Here is a 17,953-nt window from a genome sequence, read left to right as displayed (position 1 = left end):
TGCGGTTTTCCACGACTTTTTTTCTTCTGACTTTTTTTTTCCAGCCGAGCCTCCGCAGCCCCGCTCGGCGCCGGCGCGGGAGAAGGGCCACGCCGCCAGGGCAGCCGCCCCTCATGCAGGACGTGCCGGGACACGTTCGGCCCTTACCGCACTGCGACTTCACAGCGGTCCCAGTGGACTTACCCCACTCCCATGCAGCTGGAACTCAGAGAGTCACACCCGGGGTGCTCAACTTTCCTGAAGAGACTAAAAAACAACCCCAAGAACCTTGCTTTATACCGCATTGCCCTGAGACTGACTGCAAAAAGCAGCTGTGAGGGCCACGGCGGGAGGGAGCAGCCACTCGCAATAAGCCACTTTACGGTCACCCACCGCAGACGGGGCGGCAGCAGGAGCACGGGGCTGACCCCCCGCTGCAGCTGCACCCATACGCCCTTGCCCACATGCTCCCTGCCACACCGTGAGCTGAAATGCCTTGCTTCTGCCCGGGGCAGGAACACGTCTCCCTGTCTCTGATAACCCCAGCCATGCCACGGGGCACTAACCGTGTCCCCACGGATGTTTCCAATGCACGCTAGACCATGGCAGGAGGGTCCCTCACTGCTTGGGGACACGGGGACACAGGCATGGGAGGTGCAAGGGGGGATCCGCGAAGCTCACACTAAGAGCACGGGGGCTGCATGCAAGGGAACGAGGAGCTCCTGAAAAGCAGCCTGCACCCCAAAACCAGTCGCTAAGCGCAGCCCCTGCCACGCGCTTGGCGACGGGGACGCAAGCGGCCCAGTCTACCGCTGCTGAGGCCGGGGCACCGAGCGATGGGCAGCCCGGGGGGCCTCTGCGGAGCTGGGCTTGCAGGGGCCTGGCGCAGTCTCTGCTGGGAAGCCCCAGCTGGGGGGCCGGTCCTCTGCGTCGCCCCACGCCCCGGTGCCCCAGCACGACCGCAGCTCGGCCGGCTTGCGGGTCCGTCCGCTCCCGCGATCCCTCCCGGGAGGAGGACACGCGCCCGGAGCCGAGACACAGCGACGAGTCACAGAGCCGCAGCACGGAGTGGGGAGGTGAAAGAAAACCCCTGCGGGACCCCACGCCGCAACCTCCGGGGCCTGAGCGCTGCAAGAGCCACGCGCTGCACTACGAGGAACAGCCATCGCCCGCACCTGCGCACACGAGTCCCCAGCCCGCCACAGGCCAGGCCAGCAGGTCCCCCCGAAGGCCCTGCCAGGTCCTCCCGCGGCTCCGTACTGCTATTCCCCGCTCGGGAAGCGCAGCTCGCGGAAGGATCGCGCTCCTCCCGGCGCGGCACGCACCCGCCACGCGCCACGGGCACCCGCGCCGCCGGGACGTCGGCAGGAGCCCCGGGCACCGGGGAGCTGCCGCGGGAGAGCAGCAGCAGCTCCGCGCAGCGCGGCACGGCTCAGTCGCGCTGTGTGCAGGAGGCTGCCCGCAAAGCGCCACGTCTGCAGCGGGCCGCTGAGTGCCGGCGGCACGGCGACGGATCCCGCTCGCCCTGCGCGGACGCGCTCGCACCGAGCCACGCGGCAGGGTCCCGCGGAAAGGGCCCGAGGTGCGCTGGTGACGACAGGACGATGCGGCCTCTCCAGCACGAGCAGCGCTGCACGCGCTCCGCTTCGCTCGGGCAGAGGCTTCCCACAGCGGATGAACTCCTAACTCCGCCTAAAGCCCCGGGAAGTGTAACCGCACGGCACCCGGGTGCAGCAGGCAATCCCCGCGTTACTTTCCCACGTCGGTACAGAGGTCCTGCGCCCAAGCCCGCGGAGCTGCAGCAGCGTCACCAGCATACTGAAAACACTTCTTGCCTTTTCCTCCCCGTGCGACCTTTCCCACCCCGCTTTTTCGTCCATGTGTCTTTTCCCTACTGCTCTATTGCAGCGACTGGTCGGTTTTGCTTCTACGTCAAGTGCAAGACTGCCACATCTCACCGCTACGGGTTCTCCTCTCCAGCTGAGGCCTCCTGTCTCTCCGTCCCCCTTGGCCAAGCACAGAGACTACGTGGTATACAGAACTGCAAAGAGAATATCGGATATCTGGCCACAAAACAATGCTGAGGAAGTGAAAACTGAAGACAGTTTTATCTGTCTTTAATCCAAAAAGAAGACACCACCATCGCAACAGAGACGCCTGAAGAAAAACTCCAAGGGGAAAAAAAAAGCTATTCATCTTTAAAGCAAAGGTAACTCATCATGTGCTTTCAGGGAAATGTTTGCTGTGAGACAGCACCCGATGAGAAACTTCATCCAGAGGAGGAACCCCAAAAGCAAGGCGCGAGACACCGGTTTCCAGCACCAGGAAGCTGCCGGCCACGCGCTGCACAACCAACGCGGCCTTCCCGGGGGGTCCCCACATCCGCCGAAGCGGCCACCGGACAAATCACTTTTTGCATTATTCAGCCTGCTCGGGACAAACATTATTCACAGAGTGATTTATTCTGCGGGAACATCAGACGTGCCGCGCCAGGTTGGACCAGAGGCAAAGCCAGCGCAGCCTCCCGCCCAGCGCCAGCAGCCCCGAAGATGATGGGGGAGGAAGATGATCACGGGCAGAGGATGGGGACGGGCAGAGGATGGGGACGGGCAGAGGACGGGGACGGGCAGAGGGCGTCCCGCCGGTGGCCAACGCCGCAGGGGCTTTCTGAGCTGGGCCCGGCATCACACCGTGTGTCAGGCCACGGACCCGCCGTGCCCTGCTCCCGTCCGGAACCACAGACACTTCCAGACACTACAGTGATACAGACACTACAATACAGGTCCTGGCTCTGGGGCCGTCTCACCCCAGTTCCTGCCCTCCGGCTACGGGACTTGTGGCCTCAGTCTCACTGGGCCAGAACAGGCCCTGGGAGGGCAGAACGCCCGTCTTTGCTCTAAAGTAGGGATATTCGAAAAACAGGCTTAAGGCTGTCAGGAGAAGGACCTTTTCTGAGAACCCTGCCTTTAACTTCTCCAGGTCTCATCTCCTCGTCCAGGGAATATTAATCCCTGCCGCTTCCTCTGTGGGCTTTCCCAGCTCCCCAGGAACTGCCAGGGAGAGCTGCTGTAGCAAACAAAATAATCATCATTGCCAGCTCCTGACGGGCTGCAGGCCGGTCGGACACCATTCCCATAGCCAGCACAACCCAGTAAGAGATCCCGCTTGCTATTCGGGAATATACCAAAGGTCTCCATCCCTCCTGCGGAGCCCAGAAGACCTTTAGCAGCTCCAGACAAATTCAAACACTGACACAGAGTCGTCACTGCAATAGCCTTTCCAGCAGGGATACGTGGGAATATTTATGACACACCGGGATTAGGGCACCGTCCTTCACCCCAGGGTCTGCAAAACCATTTCCAAAACAGGACCTGGACAGCAATTACTGCTGCTCTCCACCGCAGCATGCAACGCGACGGCTGTCCAGAGCAGCTCGTCGTGAGTAACCCCGAAGCAGCCGCTCCGCCAGCGCCGTGCACGCACCGCGGGCTGTGTCTGCTGCCCGCAGCGGGCTCCCACCCCTGCACCGGGGCGAGCGTTTCCCCCACAGCTCCCCGACCCAGAGCTGCGGGCTCAGCCAGCCGGGCAGCAGAACCGCCTCTCCTCTCCTTGCTCCCTGTCCCCAAACGCGGAGGCCTGCTCTGCGCCCGGGGCCATTGCAGCGTACCGGCCATCGCAGCGAGGGCCCCGGCGATCCCGCGGGCTCCACGGGCAACGGCAGCGCCCGGGACCGCTACACGTGCCGCACAAACGGGAGACGCTTCGAGATTCGTCACGCTGCTTTCAAACCGATGTCTCAAACTCAAGGGTACCAGAAGGTATATCTGACTAATGAGAAGCACATGTTTCTATTTAAGTGCAAAGAACACCATTATTTGATACACATTTCTAGGAGCAATGCTTCACTTTTTGTCTTTAAAGAGACTAAAGCAACAAAAACAAAACCCCGCACTGGTTCGGATTTGGATTTTCAGGCCTGAGCACATCTCCAGCTATTGCTTCTGCTCAACCACGTTTCCTTCTGCTCTCCCTCTGCACTGATGACACGCTTTCATTTCAAAAGCATTTTAGGTAACTACCTCAAGATGAATTTTTATTTAAAACACACACACACACCTTAGCACAAAACTTATCAAATGGTGTCATCAAGCAAATTATAATAGCACAGTACTGAAAAGTAATTTTACTACTAGCTCGAAAAGTCTGAAGGCTGCAGAGGATATATTTAGCCGCGTATAAATAGACAACACTCCGCGGTGTCTGGTCAGAGGAGTACAAATCTTCCCTAATGCATGGAGCGCGCCTGGCCCAAAACGCTGCAGCAGCACTTAGAGCAGCCTCTTCTGCTTGGCTCAAACGCTGCCCGGCCTGTTAATAGCCGAGCTATTAGGCTGATTTTCTGGATCGGCTGCTTGCTCAGAGAATATTCAAAAGATTGCTCTATAAAACTGAACCTGTTACCACATCTGAAAGCACAGGAAATATCGATCAGCAGTGGAAAGCCATTAGCTCTCCAGCATCTCAAATGCCTCCATATGCCCCCGCGGACGGAGAGGCTCTCCAGGCACCCCGGGTCGCCTCGCTTTCCAAAGCCCTGGCAGCCCGCAGGCAGCCTCCCCGCCCAGGCCGCACCTCGCGCACGCCAGCCTCGCCGCGTCCTGCGGACCCAGTGGGAGAAGCACACGCCAAGCCACCCGCGGGGCCCGTAACTGCCAGGAGACCTGCTTGGGAACGAGCTGCTTCCCTCTTGCCAAGCTACCCTGCCACAGCTCTTCCCGTGCTCCCACCCGTTTGTCCTACGCACCCAGTGTGCCCAGCCCTCGGGCTGCCCAGACAACCCCTCCTCCTCCCGGGTGAAGCTCTTCCTTACGATGAAGCTGTGCAGGGTTCATACCCATGCAGCCCTATGGGAGCCGCTCTGAATGTCAATAATTGTATGAAAAATCCAAAGCAAGACCCTAAAAAGAAATCCCAAACAGAGCTGTGCCACAGAGCCCAGGCCTGATCTTCACCATGAACCGCACGTAAGATTGCCCAGTCCTCCAGCCACCACTGGAACAGGACGGTTTGGACTCCACTTCTAGAGCCGCACGCATTTCCATAGACCAGAAAGCTCGTAAACTAGTTCAGCTTGGACCTCTTAATAAAGGCCTGAAATATTCAGGATTTACCTCCACTGACTGTATTGCCATGATAAAACTAGTAATTGCTATTTCTGAAAGAAGAAGAAAGGAGAGTTAACACGCCTGGGGAAGCTCCTTAGCAAGGTTTGTTACTCTAGGCCTAACTGGAAAGCTCCAGCATGCATTTTTATATAGTCTTTATGCATTTAAATGCATTTATTATGCATTTAAACAAATGCATAATCCCTTGAGTACAGTATATATTTAGAAATGTAGAAGAGAAAGGTGTTGGGCATTAAGCGTACCCAGGCTCCGGTGTGCTGCTTCCTGCAGAACCGAACCTGACCCCCAGACCAGCGGAGGAACCACCGGGCCCTTGCTCAGGAGCCGGCCGGCACGCTGTCCACCCGCCGGGACGGACCGCGAGCGGCACCCCGAAGCCAGGGAGGGCACCACGGGGAGGGCAGCACGTCGCCAGCACACTCGGGGCCGCGTCTCCAAGCTGGCGGGGCCCGGCCAGAGCTCACGGAGCGCAGCAAGGCGCAGACCCCAAAGCCCCCGTGTGCCACCCCACCGAAGGGCCCCGGCCCGCGCGGCCCCTCCGCACCACGCTCCCGCACACCAGGCACGGCACGGCCAGCCGACACCCCCGCACACGGGGACCGGCCCCGGGCTCCGCGCTAGCAGAGCAGCCCCGCTGCTGGGGCCGGAGCCCCTCCGTCCCACCGGCTTGTCCAGCCAGGGTGGCTTGACCAGGTCTGGACACCCAGAGAGTCACCTAGAGATGCTCAACACGGACGAACTGAGCTGCTCGGGGAGCACATGAAACATAAGCATGGGCACAGGGACGCGGGGCCTGGCCGGCTCCTGGGCAGTCGCGAGGCTGTGAAGGGCTGGCTGGGCTGGAGGCACCACGCTCCCCGTGCAGCCTGGGGACAGGACGGGTCGTGCTGCTGCCCGCAGCGCCCAGGTTCCCGCTGCTCCGGTCACTCCACGGCAGCACAGCAAGGAACAGCCCTGCCCCAGGGACGCGGTGGCTCCGGCAGCGGGAGAAGCGAAGAGCGCGGCAGAGGGAAGCTGCTGCTGTCCCGGGTCGCAGCTGGCCGCGAGAGAAGGCACAGCCACGCGCACCGGGACAGCGGACCCCTGCTCTGCCAGCCCCAGCTGCCTGCAGCCCCTGCCCCCGGGTCGGCAAGCAGCGATACCGAATAGCGACTACTTCCAAAAGCACCTTCCAGCCCCGTTGCGCCAGGGCCGCCCCAGCCCGCGGTGCCAGGCGCGGGGGTGCAGCTCGGCTCGTGCCCCTCCCGCGGGGCCTGGCCCCGCTCGGCCTGCTCCGGGCAACCCGGACGCTTGTTCGCCGCCGACACGAACATGGCTGCGAGGTTTCCGCTGGCTCCGCTGCAACCGCTCCGCCGTCTCCCCCAGCGGGAACCTTCCGGCAGGAGCAAAGGTCTCTCCTGTCCCACATTCGCTTCCCCGCAGCCTCGAAGCGCCCGCCGCCCCCCCGGCAGGGGCAGGGCACGGGGTGCGCGGCCGGGCAGCCCCCAGGACGGCGGGCGCGACGGGGCGGCCGCGGGCAGGGCGCCGGGGGGCCGCGGGCAGCGCTCGGGGGCAGCGCCGGGGCAGCAGCGGCGCCGCATCCCCCGCCAGCGGCGGGGCCCGGGCCGGGCGGTGCCGCCCCCCGCGCCCCCCCGGGGGCAGCGCCCGCCCCGCCTCGCCCCGCCGCAGCGCGGACGCGGAGCCGCCTGGGCGGCCGCAGCGGCGGAGCTGCGCGCCCGGTCCCGCGGGAGCCGCCGGCTCCGCGCCACCGCCGCCCTCCCGCGGGACCGGGCACCGGGCAGAGCCGCCGCCGCCCCCGGCCCGGCCCGGCCCGGCCCGGCCCGGCGGTGCCGGCGCTCCCCAGGCGGCGGCAGCACCGCGCCGAGCCGCGGAGGGGGCGGCGGCCGCCGCGGCGGCATAAATGGCCCTGCAGCACCCCCAGCCGCGGGCTCGGGCGGCCGCCGGCGCCGTCCCGGGGGCAGCGGTGGCAGCGCGGCCCCGCGGGGCTTCCCCCGGCCCGGCCCGGCCCGGCCCAGCGCATCCCATCCCGTCCCATCCCGGCCCGGCCCGGCCGCGGCGTCCCGAGCGCCTCGCCTCGCTGCCGGCGGCCCCTCCGCGGCGGGACGAGCCGTGCCGGGCCGGCAGCCCCGCGCCCCTTCCTCCATGAATAAGTAAAGTCGCCCGCAATGCAGATGGGAGCCGGCGGCCGCGCTCCGCGGTACCTGGCGCCTCCCGCGGAGCGACGGCGTCCGGCGCTGCCCGAGCCGCGGCGAGGCTCCGGCGGGCGTCACGCTCCCGCCGCCGCCCCGCTGCCCCCCGCCGCCGCCGCCGCATCCCGCGGCTCGGGCGGGCAGGGCGCTCCGCGCCGCTCGCCCCGTGGCCGGCGCCGGGCCCCGCGCGCACCCGCACCCGCACCCGCGCTCGGCACCGCCGGGGGGGCCGCGCGGGGCTCCCGGCGCAGCTCCCGCGGCCGCGCAGCCCGCGCGCATCGCCCCGCCGCGCCGGTGACCTTGCCGCGTACCTGCGCCAGGTTAATCCTCGCCGAGCCGCGCTCCTCGCCGCGCTCCCGCTCCGCGCCCCGCCGTAATCCTGCGCGCCGGGCGCGCTGCCTCCGCCGCCGCCGCCGCCGCCGCCGCGGGGACGGGCGGCCGCGGCAGTGCCGGCGGCTCGCGGGCAGCTAGCGCGGAGCGGCGGGCGGCAGGGCCATGCGGCGCCGCGCCCCGCTCCGCTCCGCGCGCTCAGGCGGAGCCGCCGCGGCGGCGGGCGCTGCGGCGGGGCAGGGCTGGCTGCTGGGCGGCCGCGGCTCGGCCCTGCGCGGCCGCCGCTGCGCCCATCCTCCGCGCCGCCGGCTGCCGCCCGGCCCCGGCCCCGGCCCCGGGCAGCCGCGCCGCTCGCTGCAGCATGGAGGCAGCCGCCGCCTCCCCCGCGCCGCGCCGCGCCGCGCCGGGGCGGGCTGCAGGAGCCGGGCGCCTCCCCGCCCCGCCGCCGCACGCACGGCCCCGCCGCAGCCGCCGCCGCCGCCGCGCAGACGTGCCGCGGGCCGCGCCGCTGCCGCCGGCCGGGGCAGGCGGTCCGGCTCCCCCCCCGCCCCCTCCCGGGGCTGCGCGGGGCCGGCGGTGCTGACGGGGCCGCGGCCGTGCCCCGACGGGCGTCCCCCCCCCCCAGCCCCGGCTCGGCAGCGCGGAGGGGAGCGGAGCGGCCGGGGTGCAGGGCGGCCCCGCGGCGGGGAGCGGTGCTGCGGGAGCCGGCGAGCGCGGCCGGGCGTGGACCTGGTTGTCTCTGTGCCGGCGAGCGCGGCGGCGGGAGGAGACGGCGGCGGCGGCGGGGGAGCAACTGCGGGGCGAAGGCGGCGGCGGCGGCGGGAGCTGCACCCTGCCCCGCACGGTGCCCGGCTCTGCCCTGCACGGTGCTCGGCGCTGCCCTGCACGGTGCTCGGCGCTGCACGCTGCCCCGCACGGTGCCCGGCTCTGCCCCGCACGGTGCCCGGCTCTGCCCTGCACGGTGCTCGGCGCTGCCCTGCATGGTGCTCGGCGCTGCACGCTGCCCTGCACGGTGCCCGGCTCTGCCCTGCACGGTGCTCGGCTCTGCCCCGCACGGTGCCCGGCTCTGCCCTGCACGGTGCTCGGCGCTGCCCTGCATGGTGCCCGGCTCTGCCCCGCACGGTGCCCGGCTCTGCCCCGCACGGTGCTCAGCGCTGCACGCTGCCCCGCACGGTGCCCGGCTCCGCGCACCCCCCGGCAGCCCGTGCCCGGCCAGCGCCTTCGCCCTGGCAGGCCAGGCCACGGAGGGCCTGGGTTGGGGGCACCGGCTCGTGGCGCCTGGCTTGCTGGAAGGGGTGGTCCCGGCTCGTTAGCTCGGGGGTCAGTAAGTGTGGGAGCTCTGAGGCGTTCGGTGGTTGTTCTGTGTCTCCCGGGACCCCTAACAGGGAGGAGAGCACATTTCGTGCCATGAAGTACCGATACCGTTGTCTCGTTCTCTTCTGTGAGGAATCCCAGTGATGTTGCAGGACTGTAAGCAGCGGCCGGACGAGCGAGCGCTGCCCGTGGGCTCCTGGGCAGGAGCTAACCCGCCCCGCGGGTGCCCCTCGTCCCGAGGAGGGTGCAGACCCGCTCCCTGGGGAAGGGCCCGGCTGTCTGTGCGGAAAGCCCGGCAGCGTGCTCGGATGGCCCCCGTGCTGGGGCTGCCGCACGGCCTGGCTCAGCTCCTCTCGCCCGAGGATGGTGTCCGCAGCCGGGTCGGGATGGAGGGCCGTCGCTGCTGCAGGCCGCAGAGGACTCGTCCTCTGCCCTGTGCCCTGAGAGACAGCAGCAGCAACGCCGTTGGGCTACCTTGGCATTGTGCTGGGGGTGCATTTGGGTGAAACTGCCTCCCAGAGAAGGAGAGGCGCAGTGCCCGTCCTCGCACCTCTGCTGACGCTGCGCACGGGATGCTTTTGCCTTGGGACGCGATGTCTGGTGTCAGTGCGGATGGAAAAAGGAAACTGCAGCACGCTGAGGCTCGGGTCTCTCGACTCAGCCTGAGCAAAGTGCTCTGCTTGGAAGCTCTGCGGTGGAAAGAAGGTTTGTCCTGGTGGTCTCCTCCGCAGCTCCTGACCCAGGTCGAGAGAGGAGTGCGTCTCCTGGAGCAGCAGCCGTCCTCTGCCGTCTGACGGCAGCCCCCGAAGCTGCCCGGGGCTTGGCAGCAGGACCGGGTACTCATGGCAGGTCTCGTTAGTCAGTGTTTATCTCCCGGTCCCAGCTGCTGTTTCGTGGAGCCAGTTCAAGTTCTCGTAGGGACGAGGCCAAAATGCTGGAGGGAAGCGATGGCTGTAACACTTCTGCTCCCGTAAGGGAAAGGTTGTGGCAGTGGGCTGCCTGTGCTAGGCCTGGCTCTGTGTGGCCTTCCTCTCCCTAATGCCCAGTTTTAGCACTATGGCCCCGTGGAGCTGCAGACAGTAGGTGCAGCTTTCCTCGGTCTTGTGCCCAGCCCTGATTGAGCTTTAACAGCGTGGCTTCCTCTGGAGACAGCAGAGAGAAAAGAAGATGCTCCATGGTAAAAGGTTGGTTATCCCAACTTGCCTCTAGCGGATCAGACTCTTCTCGGGCTTCGTGTCCACAGCAGTTGCTGCTCCGTCAGTTCTCGGCCGCCCAAGGAGCGGGATGGATGACGCGTTGCTGGTGCCAGCTGTGTGGCTGCTGCTGGAGGCAGGAGCATTAGGAGACACCTTCCGTGGTGGAAGGGAAGTGGAAAATCCCGGTGGTGACCAAGTGGAAGCTTGCCCTCATGGTCTTGCCCATGCCAGAGGATCCCTTGGCTTCTTACTGTCCAGCACAGCCCATGAGCACGGATTCAGGACCACGCTCTGAAGCAGCGTTTTTACAGCACAGTCCAAAACTTCTGCATTCTTGCAGACAGCTGCAAAAGTTGTCCTGCACTGTCTGACTTGCTGAGCATGACACAGAGGTCTGAGCGGGGGCTGCTGCAGCGTCTTTGCTGGCCTGAAATCCACGTGGGACGTGGGATTGAAGTGGCAGCACTGCCTTTCTAAGCTACCTGGTGGAAAGAGCTGCTCCGCCCTGGCGTGTCCAGGAGCGTGGGGCGCTGGGGAGAATCGCGCCCGGTTGGCGAGGTGGCCAGTCAGCCTGTCTGCGTGTGCTGTGTGTGTCTCCACTGACGGCTCCGGCCTCGCGTGCCCCCAGCCCCTCCCGCTGCCCTCGGCGGTGCCGTCCCACGGCGCTGGGCTGGGAAGCGGGGCTGGGCTGTGGCGGGTCCGCGTCGAGGCGCTTGGCTGTGACCTGCTCGCAGAAGGAAGAGCGCTGCAACGGCGGGAGCTGGGACGTGTCCTTTCCCGGGAGCAGGGCCGGGGACCAGCACGGAGCGCCGCTTCTGCGGGGTCGGCGGTTGAGCGGTGACTTGCCTTCGACTCGGCTGGCGAGTCCGCAGGGCGCATCGGGGTCCCGCCGGCTCCCAGCTGTGCGCGGCTGCCGCCCCCGAGGCCCTGGCTGCAGGCGTGGTGCTCGCCCGGCGCCAGGCATCGCTCCACGGCCGGCTGGGAGTCGGGTGAGCCCCGCGCAGCTGGCCAGCAGAAGCAGCCGACGGCACGTGGTGCTCTTCCCTGCGAAAGGATGGCGAAGCGGATCTTGCGCCCAGCACCAGGTGACCACGTGCCGCTGCTTCGCTCTTGCCGGTCGTAGCCTGAAACCGCTTCCCTGCCCGTGGTTCACCTGCCCTGTCCTCTCCCGCAGCGCTCCCGGCACCGGGGAGGAGCAGGGTGCTTGCGCCTGCGCTCGCCTGGGACACCCCCGGGCAGGCTGCGGGGGGCTGTTCTGGGAAAGACTTCGGGCCGTAGGAAGGGGCAGTTTGTGTCCCGGGGGAGTCACCAAGTGCCAGGACGCACGCCCCAAGAGAAGGCCTTGCTCTGCGTTGCCCGCGGGGTGGGCTACGCTCAGTGGTACCCACCCGAGCTGCTGCGGCGCGCGAGCCAGGACCCACCACCGCGCTGGGGAAGCCTCTCTTCTACCTGGGCTAAGTCCACCCATACCTTATGCACTTGCTAGCAAACATGTATTGTGAGTTCTGCCTTACTGCAGCCTCCGAGCATGCTGCAATGCTTTTTTTTGTGAATTCGCTCTAACCCCTAATCACTCCACGAAGCAGGAAGGTGCAGACTGGGCACACTGGTACTAACTGGTACAACCCGGCGCTGCAGCGGGCTGGCTGCGAGGTGCTGCCCTGCTGCCTTCCCGCCGCGCCGGCTCCGGGCTCCTTCCAGACCGCGGGGGCCCTTTACCGCGGCGGCAGCAGTGGGTCGCCACGCGCTGCTCGTCCCGGGTCGCTTCGGACCTCCTCGCTGGCCCTACGCCATGGGTGCGCGTCCCGTCCTTTGAGCTGCGTCTGAAGCGGGGAGCACCCTTGGGAGAGCCGCAGACCTGATGAGCAGAGCGGGGTGCTCTTCTCGGGGCCGGAGGGGAGAAGTGCTGCTTTTCCTGAGGTGCTGGTGGTTACGTAGCAGCCCAGGCAAGATGAGAAGTGACAAATCAGGCGTACATAACTCTGCATCGAGACAGTGCTTTAAATTGGCACAAACTTGTGCTTTCTCATAAGAAGTGCTTTCTCATGAAGCACCTCCGCGCGTTAATGCAGGGTGGTGTGTGCGTACTGCAAAGAAGCAGCGCAGCAGTAAGAGCAGCAGACGGGCAGCTGCAATTTTAGCATTCAGGCTAAAACTTAAGACAAGAGGGAGTAAATGTTACTTTCTTCATGATAATGATGTTGTTCCTCATCGAAACGTATTTGGAAACTGCAGCATTTACTCATGGTTAGAAGCAGGAAATCCAGTGCGCTAATCACAGGAATGTCAAGAGCGGCGTGTCTGGAGTGGATCCTTCCCTCCTCCGAAGCACTCGGGAAGTGGGAAACTGCTGGCGCCGAGCGCGGTGCGAGGCTCGCCCTCCAGCAGCAGCGGCTCGGGATGCTCCGTTACCCTCACACTCCTTCCCCCGGAATCCTTTTCCACCTTGAGTTCTCCGGTCGGTAAGATGGGGGAGCTGTTGCATTGTACAAGAAGAATCGCAGCCAGCTCCCGCTCGTCCCTAGGTCTGGCGTTTGCTGTTAGCCAGGCCGTAGCATGGATGGGGTGGGAAACCCCCCAGGCTGCCACGTGCTCTTCCGCGAGCAGCGGCTTGTCCCGTTAATGCATCATCAGCCGGCGCGGCCTTGGGAGGGCTGTGTGAGCCTGACCCAGACAAGCAGTTCTTGCATAGGCCTCCTCCTTTTAATTAGTTGTAATCTCACTTCAGGTGGACGGGTGTTAGGTTTGTACCCAGGCTGCATTCGTTAGTGGCGATGCCCCGTCACCCGCTGGTTTATGGCCGTGCGTGTGCCGCCCCCGCAGCCCCGCGCAGCGATGCGGGGAACCCACCGCTGTGCCTGGAGCGCTCGGGGCGAGGTGGGAGGCTGTAGGTCTGTCCTCGGGCAGGCTTGCGCCAAACAGCAGCCGAGACTAGACCGAGTAAAAGAGACACTTTGTAGCTGAGGTGCATCCTTTTTTACCGTTTTTTTTAACTATTAAAAAAAGCTGTTTGAGTTAGATTGAAATTCATGATTACAGTAATTGCACTGTTCACTTTCGTCCTCTTGATTAACCCCGCTGGAGCCAAGGGCAGAGATCACCCCTCTGCTGAGCGAGGGCCTTCCCCCGGTACCTCCAAGGTGCCAGTTAGGCCTCGCACTCGGCAGCCGAGCTCCCGTCGCCGTCTGCGAGTGGCGGGGCAGCTTGGCCAGGCCGTGCCTCGCCTAAGGGAGCCCGCCTTTCCTCTCCGGCCGAGGCAGGCACGAAACGGGTAGGGGTCACGGGTGACGAAGACGCGGCAGGACATCCCTTGGGACGCCTTCGGTCAGAGCCTGCGTGCCCCCAGGTGCGTGTGCTTTGCTGCGCGTGGGAGGACGGTGTTAGGCGGCGCGCGGACGAGATGGGCTTTGCTTGGCCGTCTGCAGGCACCTTCGCCTGGCACCGCCAGCGCTGAACATCCACCTCTCTGCTCATTTCATGGAACTGAGTAGCTGAGCTAAGGATGTCTCCTCCTCCCCTTTCTTTGGCAGAGTTTACGTGTGCTGTTGACATTTTAATAAGGTGCTCCTTTACCACTTGCACGCTCCTCTTGTTCTCTTTTATTCTTTCTTATTCATATTTCTTTCCGATGCAATGTACTCTTTCTTTGTTGAGGTGACTTCTCAGCAGAAAACAGCAAAATCACCATCGCCAGCCCGCTCGGATTCCCTTAGCGTGCTGCTGCTTCCGAGAGCTGTGTGCAGAGCATGTTTCCATTACACCCGGAAAAACTGTTTGCTCTTCTACCAGTTGCTGATTTAAGTGTTCTCCTTAAGCTAAGTCTTGCATGGCAGAGGATATCCAATAATTCAAGCTGTTTGCACTGTCCTCCTTCTGCTGCATGCCCCATCTCTTCTCTTACATCCAGGTAACAAGCTGAGGGCTCGTGTTCAGCTGGCTGGGACGGGGGAATGAAGAACCTCCCGGGCTCTCGTGTGTGCACACAACAACAACAACAAAATCTTTAAGATTTTACAGTCACAGTTAAAGCCCACAGAAGCTCACCGCAGGTGTAAGCACATTTAAATGAAAAGGCTGCACTATAAGTGGTGCAAGTTTCACTGGAAAGTTTTACTCCTGAATGCAGGCAAGATCCAGTTTGGTCTGGTGTTTTGCTCACTGAACAAGGAATACAGTATTCCATCGGAACAGGCAAAGAAAAGAGACTTAATGCTCATTACACATAAACATCCCAAACAAGCAAAACTAAAAAATAATAAAGTAACTAATATTTTGGGAAGTTGCTAATTGGAAAAAAATACAGAGACACACAGGCAAAAGCAGGCTAGTAATTCTTCAAAAGAGCATGAGCTGAAATCTGGCATGGATCCGCACAGCTTCTGCGCTTGTTCAATTAAAATCAACACTGAATGGGTTTCCTCTCCCTCCCATTGCTCAAGCTGCACTCTTCAAAGCGATGGCAAATGAGTGATATGCATATGAAAGAACCGTGCGGTATGAAATTACAAAATGATACAGGGTTTGGGTATTTGCACTCAGAGATATTACATCTTCTGAAGGAAAATATTTGCGCAAACTCTGAATAAAGAACCCTACAGAGGAGGAAGGAAGAGCTGTGAGATAAATCTAATAAGGAGCAGGCTGAGCAGTTTCCAAGCACTGCTGAATTCCTTGGTCTAGCCATGACACAGTATTTCCAGTTATTCGTCCGGGATTTACTCCTCTGTCTGGTCGGGGCAACGAGCACATTTTAAAGGCCGTTCAGAGCTGTGTTTCTGCACACGTGCACAGTGCGGGCAGCCTGCAGTGAGCAGCCGTGTCCTTTTTATGCGATTTCTCCCAACACTTCAGCGCTCCCGGGGTGCTGGAGCCCTCAACAGGTCTGCTGCAGGCACGGAGACCTGGTCTGGGCACCGAGAGGCCCTCGAGCTTTGCCTGCTGCCACTGCACTGAGCCCTCGGGATTATTCCTTATTCCCCACATCTCTGCTCCCTGCCGCCTTCTGTCCTGCTCGTTTTCCTTAGGTCGTCATGGTGCATTTCCAGCTTACCAGCCACGTCGGTCATGTCTCAGCCCAGGCAGCGATGCTGCGAGGACGTGCAGAGAGCCCAAGCTGCGCTCCTCGAGCCCGGGCCGCTGCCGCGCCTGGCGCTTGGGGCATTGATTTGTTACGGCCTTGTCTGCAGATGGGTTTGAGATAATGTCCATTCACTGCCTGGGTCTGTTTTCAATTGCTAGCGCAAACTGGGTGCAGGTCCTGGGTTAGGCTTGAATTTCACTCTTTCCGTAGATTTAGAGGTATTAAAAATTAATTCATTATTTCCTGGATCCCTGCTCTCCTTTCCTTTCTGCAGACGTCACATTGTTCCAGTCCATTTCCAAGCACATGTTGAATTAATACCTCATCGCTTGTCCTGCACCGCTCAGGAGCACGAGACAGAAGTCGAACAGCAGCGGTTGTCCCGACCTGGTTCAGCCACCCCTGTCCAATGGAGAGCGGCTCTTCTTGGGACTTTCCATCTTTTGCCTGATTCAAGCTGATGCTGTCAAGGAGACCTAAAAGACGTCCTAAGTACTCCCATCTCTTCTGCGTGTGTGTGTGCTCGGGGCGGGGGGGGACGTTTAGCGATACCTGCTGTAGTTGTGTGCGTTCTGGGTCCCACTCTGCCAGCCTGCTTCGTTTTGAATATTATGTACAGATTAAACGCATTAAAGGCCACCTGATCGGCATGGCATCATCTTGTGTTTTCAGGACTATGCTGCACGCAGAACGCTTAGAAAGTTGCATTAGGAAAATCCTAGCCCTGATGGTCTCTAATCGCATGAGACGTCCACGCTGTGCTTCAGGATCTCCGAGTGCCGCGGCGTGATGGTAATTAGTGGTAATTGTTTCACACACGAGCACTGCATTTGACTAATAACTCCCTTTACAAGAGTCAGGGAGATCAGGGACGCCTGGGTCAGGAACTGTCACTGCTAATTACCCTCTCGCTGCTGCTGCTGCTGGTGCGAGCTCCTCGCAGCTTCTGGAGGCACCGACCTTTCAGGGGGTGACACCGTCCCGCCAGGTCCTGAGCCACCTCAGCACCGGTCCAAGCGCACTGCGCCCAGAGCAGGTTCGAGGGCTCCCGCTGCAAGTGCCGTATCCCGGGGCCCCCCCAGAGGAGACAAGCACAATTTTCACTTTTTAAAGGAAAGAGGCAGGCATATAACCCCCCTCTGACCTGCCGCGGAGCACAGACCAAGAGCCGCGAGGCTCCACGTCGCGCTTTCTGCTGCTGTTTGAAGATTTTTTGGAGAGGAATCCAGGCTGTGCTGGAAAAAGCTTCAAGAGACAAAACTAGCAGCTCCCTGGGTGAGCGGCTCCAGTGGCTTGCTATCCCTGTTGCTAAATGTGGGCATCTTATTCCTGCTTTCAAGTTTTCTACTGTCACTTCCAGACATTGACATTTTATTTATTTATTCATTTATTATGTCTAGCCCCTGTAGCGCTGTGTTTCTCAAGCACTGGGTAACACTTTCCGATGTGCCGTGAAAGGCCGTGGGGTATTAAGACAGGGTCGAGAGAGATGAAGAACCGTGTTGCCATCTCTGTCCAAAACCAGCCCTCTCTTCCTGCTCGCTGGCTACCTGCCGTGCCAGGTCAAGCATGCGCCAGCTCGCCAAAGTCACACAAGCAGGTCACAGTTATCGCTGGTATTTTTACTTTCGTAGACGCTGGAGCAAATACGGCTGCAGAGGAGCGATTGCTGATGTCGGCAGGCTGAGGAACTCCGCTAAGTCAAAGGAGCTTTGGCCATCGGATGTTTTTCCCAGGGTGAGTGCTGTGCTAACGTCACCCCTGAATCTTCCCTGGGCTGAGCGGACGCGGTTTCATCGACGGCTATGTCTGCGAAGGCAGGACGCCGGGGGCGGGCGCCCAGCGTGGGGGGGACGGTGGCGGGTGGCGGGGTGTCGCGCCCGGGGAGATGCTGCCCAGGCCGGGAGAGCCGGGGGTGCCGGCCCTGCCTGCCGGTGGTGAACGGACCCGGGAGCATGCGGCTGCCGACAGAGCCAGCGAGCACCCGGCCGGGCGGTGAGCCGCGTCCCCTTTCTGCCCCGCTGGTCTGGGCACAGCTGCCCCGGGCCCGCTGCTCCTCAGGAAGAGCGGGGCTCCCGCACACCCCAGCACGCTGGCAAGGCCCTGGAGCTGGACCCCAACGGGCCCCCGATGCATTTGCATGGCTGCGGAGCCAGACCCCAACGTGCCCCACGGGCACCCTGAAGCTCCAGCTCACAGCTGCAGAGCTGGACCCCAACGAGCCCCACGGGCACCCTGAAGCTCCAGCTCACAGCTGCAGAGCTGGACCCCAACGTGCCCCACGGCCACCCTGAAGCTCCAGCTCATGGCTGCAGAGCTGGACCCCAACGTGCCCCACGGCCACCCTGAAGCTCCAGCTCATGGCTGTGGAGCTGGACCCCAATGAGCCCCACGGCCACCCTGAAGCTCCAGCTCATGGCTGTGGAGCTGGACCCCAACGAGCCCCACGGCCACCCTGAAGCTCCAGCTCACAGCTGCAGAGCTGGACCCCAACGTGCCCCACGGCCACCCTGAAGCTCCAGCTCATGGCTGCAGAGCTGGACCCCAACGTGCCCCACGGCCACCCTGAAGCTCCAGCTCATGGCTGTGGAGCTGGACCCCAATGAGCCCCATGGGCACCCTGAAGCTCCAGCTCATGGCTGTGGAGCTGGACCCCAACGAGCCCCACGGCCACCCTGA

General features: G+C 62.9%; 1 protein-coding gene and 1 long non-coding RNA gene across 3 annotated transcripts in view; one reads left to right on the top strand and one right to left on the bottom strand.

Annotated features, from left to right (window-relative positions):
- The window catches only part of LRFN5 (leucine rich repeat and fibronectin type III domain containing 5), a 59,670-nt gene extending 51,458 nt beyond the window's left edge, over nucleotides 1-8,212 (bottom strand). The window contains exon 1 of one of the 2 annotated variants that reach the window (XM_064511788.1): nucleotides 7,666-8,212. The gene's annotated coding sequence lies outside the window, so the exon portion shown is untranslated. The remainder of the gene's footprint in view (nucleotides 1-7,665) is intronic. The other variant, XM_064511789.1, reaches the window with a different exon arrangement.
- Nucleotides 8,213-12,698: 4,486 nt separating this feature from the next.
- On the top strand, nucleotides 12,699-17,046 carry LOC135328628 (uncharacterized). The gene is made up of 4 exons (XR_010389587.1): nucleotides 12,699-13,540; nucleotides 15,549-15,766; nucleotides 15,947-16,066; nucleotides 16,909-17,046. It is a non-coding gene; the product is annotated as an uncharacterized LOC135328628 (long non-coding RNA).
- The last annotated feature ends 907 nt before the right edge of the window (nucleotides 17,047-17,953 follow it).

Source organism: Dromaius novaehollandiae, chromosome 5 (genome assembly GCF_036370855.1).
Source record: "Dromaius novaehollandiae isolate bDroNov1 chromosome 5, bDroNov1.hap1, whole genome shotgun sequence".
Lineage (NCBI taxonomy): Eukaryota > Metazoa > Chordata > Aves > Casuariiformes > Dromaiidae > Dromaius > Dromaius novaehollandiae.
The sequence above is the reverse complement of the archived record's forward strand: the minus strand, read 5'-3'. Positions and strand labels throughout refer to the sequence as shown.